The sequence below is a fragment of the Microtus oregoni genome, unplaced genomic scaffold (assembly GCF_018167655.1).
Source record: "Microtus oregoni isolate MIOR12 unplaced genomic scaffold, Mior012 000070F_ref0000104, whole genome shotgun sequence".
Classification (NCBI taxonomy): domain Eukaryota; kingdom Metazoa; phylum Chordata; class Mammalia; order Rodentia; family Cricetidae; genus Microtus; species Microtus oregoni.
The window spans coordinates 4,202,272-4,218,364 of NW_024543977.1; positions in this window are offsets into that span (position 1 = coordinate 4,202,272).

Genomic DNA, 16,093 nt, shown 5'->3' on the forward strand with positions numbered 1-16,093 from the left:
CCTCGAAGAGCAGGTGTGAGCCAAAGTCATCTAAGAGAGATCGCGCATATGGGACACAGCTGTGGGAGACTGCTGTGAGTCATACTGCCTTTGCTGTGGGTGGGAAGACATGCAGCTGGGTTCAGCTGTCCTCTCAGAGACAACTTGGCCCTGAAAGGGAAAAAAATCACAATGAAGAATAAAACACACAGATGCTATCCTCCGCACTGACTTCAGATTTGTCAGGAAAGACATTTTAAAACAGGATGAGATGGGGGTGTTGGCATGCTGGTTTTTACAGCTGGGAGGACACAAGAAAAAAAGAGTATAAATTTGACCTGTGAGCCCTTCTTGAGGTCCAAAACCTGGGAACCTCTGAAGAAAATTGGATCAGGAGGAAAAATAAAGTGAGATAAAAGTGGGGCTGGAGAGATGGCTCAGCGGTTAAGAGCATTGCCTGTTCTTCCAAAGGTCCTGAGTTCAATTCCTAGTAACCACATGGTGGCTCACAACCATCTGTAATGAGGTCTGGTGCCCTCTTCTGACCTGCAGGCATACAAGCAGACAGAATACTGTATAAATAATAAATAAATAAATTTTTTTTTAAAAGTGAGATAAAAGTGTCTCCTCAAGTCAGACCTCCAACACCACATGTAGATTAGGAAACTGTGATAATTAGGGTTACTCTGCAACCGAGCTCTGTGAATTCCAGAGTGCTTTTCAGGAAGCATCTCTTTTTTTTTGTTTGTTTGTTTGTTTGTTTTGTTTTTTAAGGGCTTTTTAAAATTGATTTTTATTGAGCTCTATATTTTTCTCTGCTCCCCTCCCTGACTCTCCCCTCCCCTGTTCAATTCTCCCCTAAGGTCCAATTTAAAATGTACTCAACCCAGAAGGGATCTGAGGGATTCTGGGACTGAGTACGCTGATGCTGATACATAACACCTGTGAAACAGTATGATCCGGTTCTTAGAAACCTTGACTCTGATCAAGTCTTCCCAGACACCAATACCTCGAACATCGTGACTCACCAGTGTTCTGCTGGCACTTGGTGACCAGGGACACTTGGGTTCCTCCTATCTTCTTGTTAGATCGTGCCTGTTATACTCACACTCTGGCAAGGACTGGCAATCGCTGGCAGTGTTTCCCTGGGGACTCTGGGATCACAGAAGGCAGCTCTTACCTTGTCCTCTGCTTTCAGTACTGAGACCTCTGCGATGGGGTCAGTCACCTCTCCTACAGGATGATCATACTGCTGCCTTCCACTGTGCTCCAAAAACCTTCATTGTAGTGATCCGTGATTGTGGCATTGGCTATAAAAATAAACCATCACGCATGTTCTCTGGAATTTAAAAATTGCCTGGAGAGCATAGCAAGGTTAGTCTTTGGTAAAAACAGACAAGCTAAAGGCCTCTGTCTTCCTTTTCAGTTCTGTTCTGCAATGCCCCTTTGCTTTCGCCCAGTATTCTGTAGTCATACTCAATTCCGTTCCACTCCACAGGCCTCACCACGCATTTCTTTTCCAGGTGTTTGTCACCTGCTCTGCCCACGCATGAATATACTGTTCTGAAGATCCTGCCATGCCTGGTTTCTTGATCTCCACATAATGTCCTCAGAGAAGCATTTCCAATGACCTCTCTGCTGCGGCAGAGTCACTTTCATCTGCTACTATGGTTACTTTCTGTACCGTCTGCACTAGTACGTGTACTGACATCTGGTAACGTCTGTGCTACATGTACTACACCTGGAGTGTACTGCCTGCACTACGGGATGGTTTGCGAGTCGGGCAAGGGGCTGGAGACTGAAATACACACACACACACACACACACACACACACACACGTCATCCTGGAAACAAGAACGCCAAAAATGCTCCCTTTACTGTGTTCCAGGGCAGCTTATATAGGGTCTTCTTGACTAATGGCCATGCCTTAACTCTGAGCTGCAAGCCCACCAGAAACCATTCCCCTGCCATCAGGAACTCCTGAGGGTCTCGTGCTCAGAGCAGCTACAAAACAAGTTGTTTACTACAGCAGGAGGGGTGGGGGTCCACACTCCCCAACTATTTTCATTACAATATTCATCAGTAGATTAGATGGTATTTTCCAGTTACCTGATTTTCTTTTTTTTTTTGTTTTTTTTTTTTTTTTTTTTTTTTTGGTTTTTCGAGACAGGGTTTCTCTGTGGTTTTGGAGCCTGTCCTGGAACTAGCTCTTGTAGACCAGGCTGGTCTCGAACTCACAGAGATCCGCCTGCCTCTGCCTCCCGAGTGCTGGGATTAAAGGCGTGAGCCACCACCGCCCGGCTTTGTTTTGTTTTTTTGAGACAGGGTTTCTCTGTGGCTTTGGAGCCTGTCCTGGCACTAGCTCTTGTAGACCAGGCTGGTCTCGAACTCACAGAGATCCGCCTGCCTCTGCCTCCCGAGTGCTGGGACTAAAGGCGTGCGCCACCACTGCCCGGCTCAGTTACCTGATTTTCATTTGTCTCCTTTTATTGGAATATAAATTCATTGAACACAGAACCCTGCTGTGCCTAGCATCCACATAGCATATGGCATGTAAGAGCTAGAACATTGCATGGGGTAATACTATAACATATGTTTGATGTAAAGTAAGGTGTAATAAGTTAATGAATAAAAGCTAGAGGCCAGGTATGGTGGCCCACACCTGTAATTCCAGCTTCTGGAGAGACTAAAACAAGAATATCAAAAGTTCAAGGCCTACCTGAGCACATTAGCATCTGCCTAGCACACTCAAAGCACTGAGTTCAACACCAAGTACTGAAAGAACAAAAAAGCAAGTTCAAAGGTTAACAAATGTAAAATTCTACCAATCAAAATATTCTACCCAACTAGAAATAATTATTCTTTTTTAATTAATTTATTTATTTACTTATTATGTATACAATATTCTGTCTGTGTATATGTCTACAGGCCAGAAGAGGGCACCAGACCTCATTACAGAAGGTTATAAACCACCATGTGGTTGCCGGGAATTGAACTCAGGACCTTTGGAAGAGCAGGCAATGCTCTTAACCACTGAGCCATCTCTCCAGCCACAAAATAGTTATTCTTTAAATGATGTACACCTATGTGATGATTAACAAGTTGTGGGGCACCCAGGAAGCCAAGTAGTGAGTCTCACATAGACAGCATGGAGCTGAGGTCTCCTGCCAGCATTTACTGAGAAATGGAGACTTGCTGCCACCAGAGAAGCAAATGAATTTGGAAGCAGATTCTCCTCCACACAAGGGATAGAAGTCCTTGTACCTTGACTGAAAATACACAAGAAATTCAGCTAGGCCACTCCCACTAGTGTGTGTGTGTGTGTCTGTCCTGGAACTAGCTCTTGTAGACCAGGCTGGTCTCGAACTCACAGAGATCCGCCTGCCTCTGCCTCCCGAGTGCTGGGATTAAAGGCGTGCGCCACCACCGCCCGGCCACCTCCACTACTATTAATACATATACACACAATAATAATAATAATAATAATTTAAAAATTAAAGGAGCAATGACTTTGGTAATAAATAGTAAAAGTATAAAAGTAGGAACAAGGCCTTCTAGTTTGTCTTGTTTTGAGACAGGGTCTCACACTGTAGCCTGGATTAGCCTCAAACCCAAGCAATTCTGTCTCAGCCTTCTGAGTGCTAGAATTGCAGGTGTGAACCATTATACATACCCCCGTCAAGCCAAAAAATTCCTCTGTTGACCAGACTAGCATGGAATTCACCTGTTTCTGCTTCCTGAGTGCTGGGATTAAAGCTGTGTGCCACCAGGCCTGTCCGCCCTTACATCCTTTTTTTTTTTTTTTTTTTTTTTTTTGGTTTTTCGAGACAGGGTTTCTCTGTGGTTTTGGAGCCTGTCCTGGAACTAGCTCTTGTAGACCAGGCTGGTCTCGAACTCACAGAGATCCGCCTGCCTCTGCCTCCCAAGTGCTGGGATTAAAGGCGTGCGCCACCACCGCCCGGCTAGCGCCACCACCGCCCGGCTTGCGCCACCACCGCCCGGCTCCTTACATCCTTTTTGTGTGTGTACATGAGAATCCTCAGAGGCCAAAGAGGGTGTTGATGCTCCTGGAACTGGAGATTCAGGCAGCTATGAGAGCCCCCTTCAGACTAAAGGGGGTTGAGCTGCACAAAAGACTCTGAAAAGACTGAGACCAGACCAGTTGCCTGGGAGAAGCAAACCCCTCCTAACTGCCTGGAAGGGGTTTAAACCAGCTGGAAAGGGTGCTCTCCAACCTGCTGTGCTGCCTACTAGATGCGCAGCTATTTGAGCTGTCATTCATGCTGGGGTGGGCTTTAGTCTTTGGGTCTTTCTGCTCCTGTAAAGGACCCCTCACCCATAAGAAACCCAGTCAAACTCTCTGCTTCACCAAGCTGGGCTTCAGTAGTACCCTTACTTTGTTCGTGGGTTCCCTATCTGGGGTTAGTAGGCATTTATGTTGTGTCTCCCAAAGAAAAGTTTTACCACACAACAGGGTACAGGAATTTTCGAGAAAGTATATTTTTGGACTTTTGTTCTAGGGTCTTCAGCCCTATCGAGTTTATTTTATTCACATACCAAAAGCCATCTGGCAGGTTTGGGAAGGTACATTTCCTTCAAAGTGTTGTGTCTAACTGTATAGATCTTATTGTTATGTGTTTTTCTATACTCTTGCTTTTGACTTTGTAGTATGATTGGGGTGAATGTTTGTATATGTATATGTTTGTATACTGCTTTAGAATTTGTTTTTGCTCTTTTTTTTTTTTTTTGGTTTTTCGAGACAGGGTTTCTCTGTAGCTTTGGAGCCTGTCCTGGCACTAGCTCTTGTAGACCAGGCTGGCCTCGAACTCACAGAGATCCACCTGCCTCTGCCTCTGCTGGGATTAAAGGCGTGCACTATCACCGCCCAGCTTGCTTTAGAATTTGTAAAGCTTCCTTCTGTGTGTTTGTAGCCCAGGACGGCCTCCAGCTCCCTACGTGACTGAAGATGACCTTGAACTTCTGATATTCCTGCCTACTCTGCCAAGTGCTACTAATGCCAGCTGGTGCTATCACCCTGGTTTGTGAGGATTGAACTTGGGGCTTCGTGTATACAAGGCTAGCACTCTTCAGAGTTCCCCTGCCCTCAGAAGGAATTTCTAGATACATACCTCCTGGACTATTTCATTTTATTTGCTGTATTTATTTAATACAACAAAATAAAAATGAAAAAAAATTTAAATTTTGGATATAGCTCAGTGATAAAGCCTTACCAATTTTGGGAAATGAGTTTTTTCTATCAAAGGAGGCTAGCCTGCCAAGGGCCAATAGTCCATAAATCTCTCCAACCTTGCAAAACCTTTTATGTAATTTTAGATTTCTCCCACTTGGTGAAATGTGTGTTTACTTTATAGGCCTTGCAACCCTGAGCAGTTAACCTCTCACCTCTTCCCTTCATTTCCTGTTCGCCAATTATAAATTAGCCAATCACATTAGATTGTGAGATAAAGCTCCCATTAATGGAATGAAAGACAGTTACCACCTATGTCAGAAAATAAGCGGAGTGAACTCCCAGCCTTGGTGTGCTTGTTTGTTTGCCTGGTTTAGGTTGCATCGAGCCTTTTATTTATTTATTTACTTACTTACTTACTTATTAAAGATTTCTGTCTCTTCCCCGAAACCGCCTCCCATTTCTCTCCCCCTCCCCCAATCAAGTCCCCCTCCCTCATCAGCCCAAAGAACAATCAGGGTTCCCTGCCCTGTGGAAAGTCCAAGGACCACCCACCTCCATCCAGGTCTAGTAAGGTGAGCATCCAAACTGCCTAGGCTCCCACAAAGCCAGTACCTGCAGTAGGATAAAAAACCCATTGCCAGCCGGGTGGTGGTGGCGCATGCCTTTAATCCCAGCACTCAGGAGGCAGAGGTAGGAAGATCTCTGTGAGTTCGAGACCAGCCTGGTCTACAAGAGCTAGTTCCAGGACAGGCTCCAAAACCACAGAGAAACCCTGTCTCGAAAAACCAAAAAAAAAAAAAAAACAAACCCCATTGCCATAGTTCTTGAGTTGAGTTCTCAGTAGTCCTCATCGTCCGCTATGTTCAGCAAGTCCGGTTTTATCCCAGGCCTTTTCAGACCCAAGCCAACAAATTCTCATCACAACAGAGCTAGTTCCAGGACAGGCTCCAAAACCACAGAGAAACCCTGTCTCGAAAAACAAAAACAAAAAAAAAACATTCAGGAAATATGCATCGAGCCCTTTGCACAAAGAGAAGTAGCTTTGCCAGGTTATTGTCTCTTTGTTCCAGTGTTTCTTTGTGCAACACCATGAATATTCTTTTCTAACACTCAGCATGAGTGAGACCCTGGGCTCTGTCCCCAATAAAAAAAGGTGGAGTAGGGCTAAGTAAGAACTAGTCTTAGAACTAGCCAAACTCTGGCTGGAGCTCAGCAATGCTCAGAGTTAATGCAAGAAAGGAGACTCAGGAAATAGAGTGCTGGACAGATGGCTGTGGACCTTGGCTTGCACACGGTGCACCAACATACGTGCATGCAAAACACTCATGCACATAAAATAAAAATGTATCTTTAAGAATAAAAAACAAGCCGGGCAGTGGTGGCTCACGCATTTAATCCCAGGACTCGGGAGGCAGAGGCAGGCAGATCTCTGTGAGTTCAAGGTTAGCCTGGTCTACAAGAGCTAGTTCCAGGACAGGCTCTAAAGCTACAGAGAAACCTTGTCTCAAAAAACCAAAAAGAAAAAGAAAAAAGAATAAAAAACAAATAAATCTTTTAAAAACCGAAAATCATGTGGTGGTGTACTACTTGAATCCTAGCACTTGTAAGGAGAGGAGAGCAAAGTCATATCCTCGTGCCTGTCCCCCCAAATGCTGGAGGACATTTGTTTTGGGGCTCACACCTGTGAATTCTTAGTCTTTTGTTTGTATTTTTAAAATCACTGTGTAGCTCTGGCTGGATTTGAACTCATGAATATCTGCCTGTTTTCTGGATTAGTCTCTCTCTCTCTCTCTCTCTCTCTCTCTCTCTCTTAATATCTCAAGACTGACTCAAAACACCACGAGTACCCAAGGATGATCTTGAACACCCGATTTTCCTGTCACGAAGGTGTCGCTCTGCAGCCCTGGTGGATCTGGACCTCACAGAGGTCCGCATGTGCCTCAATTGCCCTAGTTCTGGTATTAAAGGTCTGTGCCTTCATGCCTGCTGTGGTTTTAAAAAAAATGGCCCCCAAAGGGAATATGACTATTAGGAGATGTGGCCTTGTTGGAGTAGGTGTGGTCTTGTTAGGTGAAGTGTGTCACTGTGGAGGCGGGCTTTGAGGTCTCATATATGCTCAAATCATGTCAGTAAGACAGATCACTTCCTGTTGCCTGCAAGATATAGGACTCTCAGCTACTTCTCCAGTACCATGTTGCCTGCATTTTGCCATGTCCTACCATGCTGATAATGGACTGAACCTCTGAATTATAAGCGAGTCATCCCAATTAAATGTTGCAGTGGTCACGGTGTCTCTTCACAGCAATAGAAATCCTAATAGAGACGTGAGCTTTTGTTTGTTTGTTTTTGCTTTGTTTGGGGCTTGCTGTGTTTAAGATAAGATCTCACTTTGAGTCCTGGGTGGTCTGGAACTCCTTAGGGCCTTGAATTCTGAGATCTTCCTGCCTCTGCTTCTGTTGGGCTGGTTGTAAAACCTTGCCACACCAGCTAAATCCTTGGGCCTGGCAGGTGCTAAACTCTAAATTTAGACAGGAAATTAGTCAGATAGCAGTCACGCCCCTACCCCTGCCCTGCCTTTCTTTCTTTGTTTTTAAAAAAATTTTTCCAAAACAAGAGTTTCTTTGTGTAGTCCTAGCTGTCCTGAAGCTTGTTTTGTAGACCACTTGGTCTTAACCTTAGAGCTCTGCCCAACCCTGTCTACAAATCAAAGGCATGTGCCACCACACCTGGCTCAGATAATTGTTTACTTGTCCTTACACCCTATAATTTTAATGATTTGCTCTATGTCCCCAGAACAAGGAGTTTAATAGTGATGTTATACCAATGAACTAAAAGATTTTTTTGTTTTTTAGATTTATTTATTTTATATTAGTGTTTTGTCTGAATGTATGTCTATATGTACCACTTGCATGCCTGGTGCCTCTAAAGATCAGAGAGAACATCAGATCCCTAGAAACTGGAACTAATGAGAGTTGTGAGATGCCACGTACGTACTGGGAATAACCAGGGGCCAGTGGATCTCTCTGAGTTCAGGGCCAGCCTGGTCTTCAGGTGAGTTCCATGACAGCCAAGGCTGTGTTAAGAAACCCTGTCTCAAATAAACAAACAAATAAATAAATTTAATTAAAAGCTTAAATAAAAATAATGGCCCATTATATTGTTTATTTGCAGTGCTGAGGATCAAATCCAGAGCCTGTGCATGCTAAGCTTTGAGTGTTGGGTTTATGTACTTTATTTTGGAGAGAATATTTGTAAATTCCAAAGTTATAGAAACATTAGTTTATTTCTTTTTTCTTCTTCTTTTTTTTTGTTTTTCGAGACAGGATTTCTCTGTGGTTTTGGAGCCTGTCCTGGAACTAGCTCTGTAGACCAGGCTGGTCTCGAACTCACAGAGATCCGCCTGTCTCTGCCTCCCGAGTGCTGGGATTAAAGGCGTGCGCCACCACCGCCCAGCTTTTTTTCTTCTTTTTTTCCCTTTTTTTTTTTTTGTGTGTGTGTGTGTGTGTATTTTTTTTTTTTTTTGAGATGGATCCACTGAGTGCTGGGATTAAAGGCATGTGCTGCCACCGCTTCGCTAGTTTATTTCAAGTAAAATGTATATTCCATGCAAAAATCTTTTAAAAAAAAACAAAACTATGTCCTTCAGTCATAAGTAGTTCTTCAAGATAGCCATTCTACTTTGGTATGTACAAGGTCATGGTCGTAGGTCTTTCTCATTTCATAGAGAACACTAGAAAACAAGGGTCTAAAGGGAGCACTCACGCGTGAGTTAAGCATTGTCTTTATTATGGGGTTTCAAAGGGAAGCACTGACTCACAGAATATAGGGCAAGGTGGAAGTGGTAGTGTCTGCAGCTCTGCCCTGGGAGATGTGAATAATTGCACAAGCTTGCTTCTGCTCCAACCTGCCAAGAGAGCCAGAGAGCCCCCTCCTCTCCCTCAAGTCCTCATGCAGAAGCCACGCCCTAAGGCTGGAACCCAAAAAACTATTGGCTGAATGAATCCCCACAAGGGTCAAAGTTTAAATGACACCTTTTTTTTTTTCCCTCTGGGCAAGGTTTCTCTGTTGCTTTGAAGCCTTCCCTGGAGCTAACTCTTGTAGAGCAGGTTGACCTTGAACTCACAGAGATCCACTCGCTTCTGCCTGGCCAGTGCAGGGATTGAAGGCACAGGTCACCACTGCCTGGTGTGAACAACTTATTATTATTATTATTATTATTATTATTTTTGGTTTTTCGAGACAGGGTTTCTCTGTGGTTTTGGTGCCTATCCCGGAACTAGCTCTTGTAGACCAGGCTGGCCTTGAACTCCCAGAGATCCGCCTGCCTCTGCCTCCTGAGTGCTGGGATTAAAGGCTTGCGCCACCACCGCCCGGCTGGACAACTTCTTAAACAAAAAATTTACTAACTTTTTGTTGTTGTTTTTTGAGACAGTGTTTCTTTGTGTTACAGTGTAACAGTCCTAACTGTCCCAGAACTAGTACTTGTACATTAGACTGGTCTTGAATTCACAAGAGATCCACCTGCCTCTGCCTCCTGAGTGCTGGGATTAAAGGCGCGCACCTTCTTCACCGCCCAGTTTGTTTTAGTTTTTTATTTTGTCTTGTTTTGAAGTGGTTTTTTTTTTTGTTTGTTTGTTTGGGATTGTTTGTTTTTCGAGACAGGGTTTCTCAGTGGCTTTGGAGCTGTCCTGGAAACTAGCTCTTGTAGACCAGGCTGGCGTCAAACTCACAGAGATCCACCAGCCTCTGCCTCCCAAGTGGTGGATTAAAGACGTGCGCCACCACCGCCCGGCTTGTTTCTGATTTTTTGAGACAGGGTTTTGAAGAAATTAATTTAGGGTTGGTGGGAACCAGGAACTTCTAACCATCCCAAGAACAGATAGGGCTTTCAGATATGGTCAGAGGATATCCTGTGGTTTTTCCAAGAAAAGGAAAACACCCCACACACACTAGGAAATGAGCTCATGGAAAGTCCCCAAACCCTGTCTCTTTGTGTCCTCGGCTAGACCAATCATTGTTAGCCAAATATGCTTATGAAAATTCTATGGTTTTGCTCTATATAAACCCCGAATGCTAGCTTTTCGGGTGCTCTCAACTTCGTGGAGACAGTTGGGAGCCCGTTTGCGCAGATGCTCAATAAAACCTCTTGCTGTTGCATCTCCTGGACTGGTCGTTGAGTCGCTGGGCTAGCCCACCCGAGTAATTAGACCCCTAACTTAGGGTCTAACAGTTTCTTTGTTTAGGCTTGGCTATCCTGGAGCTAGTTCTGTAGACTAGGTTGGCCTCGAACTTACAGAGATCCACGTGCTTCTGCCTCCCAAGTTGCTGTGATTAAAGGAATGTGCCACTACTTCCTGGCTCTTAAGTTTTGAAGTATCATATATACCTCTGTCTGGCTTGGAAACCACTGTGTCGACAGGCTGCTGATGTTGCTGACCTGACTTTCCAAGTATTGGAAAGACAGGCATGTGCTACCAGACCTGCCAACAGCATTTTGTTCCTAAAAACAGAACGTGTGCAGGTGAATGTGATACAAGAGAAGAGTTTGATGTTTCTGTGGTTATTCCTGCCAGGTTTCCAGTAGAGTTGTTCTGTATCACCAGCAGTTCAAATTATAAAACCAGTAAAAAATACAAAGAACATTTTGTACCATTATTAAAATGTTTTTCAGAAACAATCATGCTGTGTAGCTCAGGTTGGCCTGAAATTTGTTTCAACTTCTGAAATCCACCCTAACCCTAACCTTGCTACATGAAAATGATTTTTAACCTAGGTTCCACTGAAAAGGTCTTTAGTCTTGTGGAATATTACTTTAAGATGTGTTGCATTTGTTCATGCTGTGGAACATTTGTTTAATGATGCAGAGATGTGTTGCATTCTTTTACATTGCATACATGTGTTTAACTCCGAGAAGCTGTGTTACTTTGCCTGTGTAAAACACTTGATTGGTCTAATAAAGAGCTGAATGGCCAATAGCTAGGCAGGGGAAAGGATAGGCGGGGCTGCCAGGCAGAGAGAATAAATAGAAGAAGAGATCTGGGGGTGGGGGTGGGGAAGGAGCAAGATGGAGCAGGAGAGCTGGAGGAGTGAGAAAAGAAGGGGCGGGCCACCCAGCCACCCAGCCACCCAGCCACCCAGCCACCCAGCCACCCAGGAGTAAGAATGAAAGTAAGTCTGACTGCAGAAGTGCAAAAAGAGAGAAGCCCAGAGGTTGATGGGTAATTTAGCTAGAAAAAAGCCAAGTTAATGCTGGGCATTTATAAGAAAGAATAAGACTCTGTGTATGATTTATTTGGGAGCTGGGTGGCCGGCCCCCCAAAAAGCCAAAAGAGAAAAACAGCAATATATTTGTGTAACAACATGGGTTATATTTCCATGTAGGGCCTGAGAAAGCTGGGGGGTAAAATGTTCTTTTAAGAAACCCTGCTGTAGCCTGGCGGTGGTGGCGCAAGCCTTTAATCCCAGCACTCAGGAGGCAGAGGCAGGCGGATCTCTGTGAGTTCGAGGCCAGCCTGGTCTACAAAGGGAGTTCCAGGACAGGCTCCAAAGCTATAGAGAAACCCTGTCTCGAAAAAACAAACAAACAAAAAAACAACAAAAACAAAATGAAAAGCAAAAAACAAAACAAAATAAAAATAAAAAAAGAAAAAATAATGAAAAAAAGAGAAGAAAAAAAGTAAAAAAAGACGAATAAAAGAAAAAAAACAAAAAAAAGAAAAAAAAGACAAAAAAAAAACAACAACAGAAAAACCTGCTGTACAGTGGAGTGCTTAATCAGCATTTTTCACACTAAATAGAAACAAAAAACTATGTAAAAACCGTCTGACACAGTGCAGGGCACTGGCATTCCATAGCTGGAGGGTTGATGTGGTTCCAGGTCAAACAAACGTCCAATCAGGCGGCAAGCTTTAGGCTTGGCTCTCATGAGCTTAGAAGTAGACAGAGCCAGCCAAAAAAGCCACATGGAGGAGCCAGGTAGCTTAGCAGTCTAAAGTTTGCTCATGCAATCAAAAAGAGCTAGAAGAAATGCAGTAAAAAGGGTCCAGAAAAACCTCTAAACAGGTTCCAGTGTGTTTACAATAAACCTCTAAACAGGTTCCAGTGTGTTTACAATAAACCTCTAAACAGGTTCCAGTGTGTTTACAATAAACCTCTAAACAGGTTCCAGTGTGTTTTACAATGCGCGTAGGCTTAAGAAAGAAAGAAAAAGGGTATAGACAGTCATAGAAAGACAACTTAAAAATTATAGTCTTTTGTGTGTTTTTTGTGACAGGATTTCTCTGTCTCTTCGGAGCCTGTCCTGGAATTAGCTCTTGTCGACCACGCTGGCCTCGAACTCACGGAGATCTGCCTGTCTCTGCCTCACGAGTGCTGGGATTAAAGGCATGTGCAAAGAGAGCCGGGCCAAAAAAAAAATAATAAAGTCTTTAAAGAGAAGTAAACTAATAATAATAAAAAAGAGAGATGGGAAATACACAGGAAGTCTGGGTCCTATGTAGTATTGTGTTAATTTTGAATTTGAGTGTTGAGCAAAGAACAGCAGCTAGGAGACCTGGAAATGAAGAAGGATTGTTGAAAGAAACCAGCCCATATACTTTAGGAATGCCTTAACTTTAAAAAAGTCAAAAAACGCATTTATCAAGTGGAAGTTAAAAGTGTTCTTGGAGAAGAGGTTTTGCTTTTGTTTCCATAGGAAACAAGAGGTTGTGGATTCATTACAGGTTAATATAGATCAGGTTTGATCAAGGGAGACTTCCTAAATCTTGACAGGTATTATCTATCAACAAGGGTTATAGCTGGTCTTCCTGGACTTGATCATTATCTCAAATTTCGTCAAGGACCTTAAAGATGCCTTCCCCCACATTCAACAGGAAGCAGTCTAGAGAACATGATGTCCACATTCCCAAGAGTTGGGCTCTGGGAGGCTTTTGGCTATTTCGTGGGTTGTAGATGTTTGTTATAATTTTGGGGAATATAGAAACATAGGAGTATAGGATTAAAAAGACAACTATGAAACTCAGATATTTTGTATAGTAACACAAATTTAAAGTTATTTTTCTTTCTTCTTTCTTTCTTTCTTTTTTTTTTTTTTGGTTTTTCGAGACAGGGTTTTACTGTTTAGTTCTGGCTGTCGTGGAACTCACTTTGTAGGCCAGGCTGACCTTGAACTCACAGAGATCCACAGGCCTCTGCTTCCCAAAGTGCTGGGATTAAAGGCATGTGTCACTAATACCTGGTTTAGTTTTTTTTTCTTCTTATACTGTATATATGTTTCTACTCTTGTTTGGGCTATTGTGCTTACACAGTTCATTTAAAAATACAATATATAAATAAGAAATGAGATCAGCAGTTAATCTATAATAATCAAACCGGTAGTCATATTAGGTACATTTTCTGGGTTAAATCAGTATATTTTAGATAGATAAATGCTCTTCAAACATTTCAAAGATCTATAGAATATCTCATTTAAAATGTTTCTTGAACATAAGGTGTTTTATGACAACAAGACACATCTGCTCCTGGCAGTACCAATTTACTTCAGAGATGATGGGCACTGAAGAAGCTCCTTATGGAGTTTGTTTTCATTGTGGAAAGTTCAGCCACTGGGCAAAGAAACTGCTCTTTCGTTTGACTGATGATAATGTGCTGTGCAGACTGGACATACAGAACACACGGGGGAAAATTGTTGAAGATTGTCCAAACAAGGTAGGACAGTACTTCAAAATTCCAGATTTACGGAAGAATTTGCCAGACATTCTGCAGGACATAGAAGAAAGCAACTGACAAACTTTGCCAAGACAAGACAGAACAGTCCCTCAAATTTCCTGCTTCACTTAAAAGTCTGCTATATGTTCTAGCCATGTAGCTTGAAGATGGATGCCCCAACATTGCAGAGGAGCTTTGGATAGACTGTCCAGGCAGCAAGATGTCTCTGTTGTTAGGTAATATTACATCCTTCTGCGTCTTTGATGGAGTTAAGGACTAAATAATTAGAGTTTCAGTGTTCCTTCTGATAGAAAGTAAATTAGGTATAAAACTTTGGAGTCAACTGACATGGGATGGATGGTGGAGTGTTTTCTCTGAGTTTGCTAAGTACAAATGGACTGAATATTGTAAATGTAATTCTCCTTACCTGATAACTGTTTTTGTTGTATATGTTTACTATGTTAAAGTTAAAATCTTTCATTTTTATTTAGGCAAAAAGGGGAATGTAGAATATTATTTTAAGGTGTGTTACGTTTGTTTATGATGTTGAACATTAGTTTGTTGCAAAGATGTGTTGCATTCTTTTACATTGCATTTGTTTAACTCTGTGAAGCTGTGTTACTTTGCCTGGCTGAAACACCTGATGGTCTAATAAAAAGCTGAAAAACCAAAAGCAAGGCAGGAGAAGGGAGAGGCGGGGCTGTAGACAGAAAGAATCAATAGAAGAAGAAATCTGGGAAAAAAGGAGGATAGAGCAGGAGAGATCAAGGAGTGAGGAAAAGGCGGACAGGCAGATGTGGAGTAAGAGTGAAAAGCCCAGAGCCAAAAGGTAGGTGGGATAACTTAAGAAAAGCTGACTAGGGCTGGAGAGATGGCTCAGAGGTTAAGAGCATTGCCTGCTCTTCCAAAGGTCCTGAGTTCAATTCCCAGCAACCACATGGTGGCTCACAACCATCTGTAATGGGGTCTGGTGCCCTCTCTGGCCTGTGGGCATACACACAGACAGAATATTGTATACATAATAAATAAATAAATAAAAAAAAAAAAAAAAAAAAAAAGAAAAGCTGACTAGAAAAAAAGCAAGCTAAGGCCAATCATTTATAAGAAAGAATAATACTTCATGTGTGATTTATTTAGAAACTGGGTGGCGGACCCCCCTCCCCCCACAAAGCCAAAAGAGTAAACAGAGTAAAACAACCAACGTTTTAGGAATTTCCAGAGGTCCAGATATTGGAATCTGAGGATTCCTGCATAAGAGAGACTGGCAGAGTGTGCTGCTGTAGTTATAATCCCATCACTTACATAGATATAAAAGGATCATGAATTAAAGACCAGTCTCAGCATCTCAGCTACACAGGGAGTTTGAGGCCAGCCTGGGTTGTGTCAGAGCTTATCTCGAAAGAAAGAAAGAAAGAAAGAAAGAAAGAAAGAAAGAAAATAAAGGTACAAATTCAAGTGCTATGAGAAGAGAGATTAGTATCATATCTTTTATCATATCTGGAAATAAGATTTTATTTTGAGATGGTTTCACCACACAGCCTCTGGGATGGGCCTGGGGACAATGAGGGACAGGACTTCCTATCCTACTGTCTCAGCCTCCTAAATACTGGGATTACAAAGTGAGAGCATTTTACCTGGGTTGAGGATAGGATATTAAATGTATTTTAAAGGATTGGCACAGATTGGAAGAGTTTGGGAGGGATAAATTCATTCATAGGTAGAAATGGAAATGACTCCTTCACGTCCCCAGCCTGGACACCTTTGCTATAGGAAAGGCAACTAAATAACAAAGGCGAGTGTTGCCGCCCCCTACCTTGTATTTTTTTTTTTAACCTTGTATTTCTTTTCTTTTCTGTTCTGTTCTGTTTTTTTTGTTGTTGTTGTTGTTTTGTTTGTTTGTTTTTCGAGACAGGGTTTCTCTGTAGCTTTGGAGCCTGTTCTAAAACTCTTGTAGACAAAGCTGGCTTCAAACCCACAGTGATCTGCCTACCTCTGCCTCCTGAGTGTTGGGATTTGAAGGAGTGCACCACCACCACCCGGCCCAGCCTCACCTTGTATTTCAAAGGGGGAAGTTCAGCTATCACTGTTGTAAAGAGTTGTTGTTGTTGTTATTATTAATTTGTCTGAAGGTAAAAACAAAAGGCCAGGCGGTGAGTTCGAGGCCAGCCTGGTCTATAGAGAGCGAGTTCCAGGACAGGCTCCTAAAACTAAAGAGA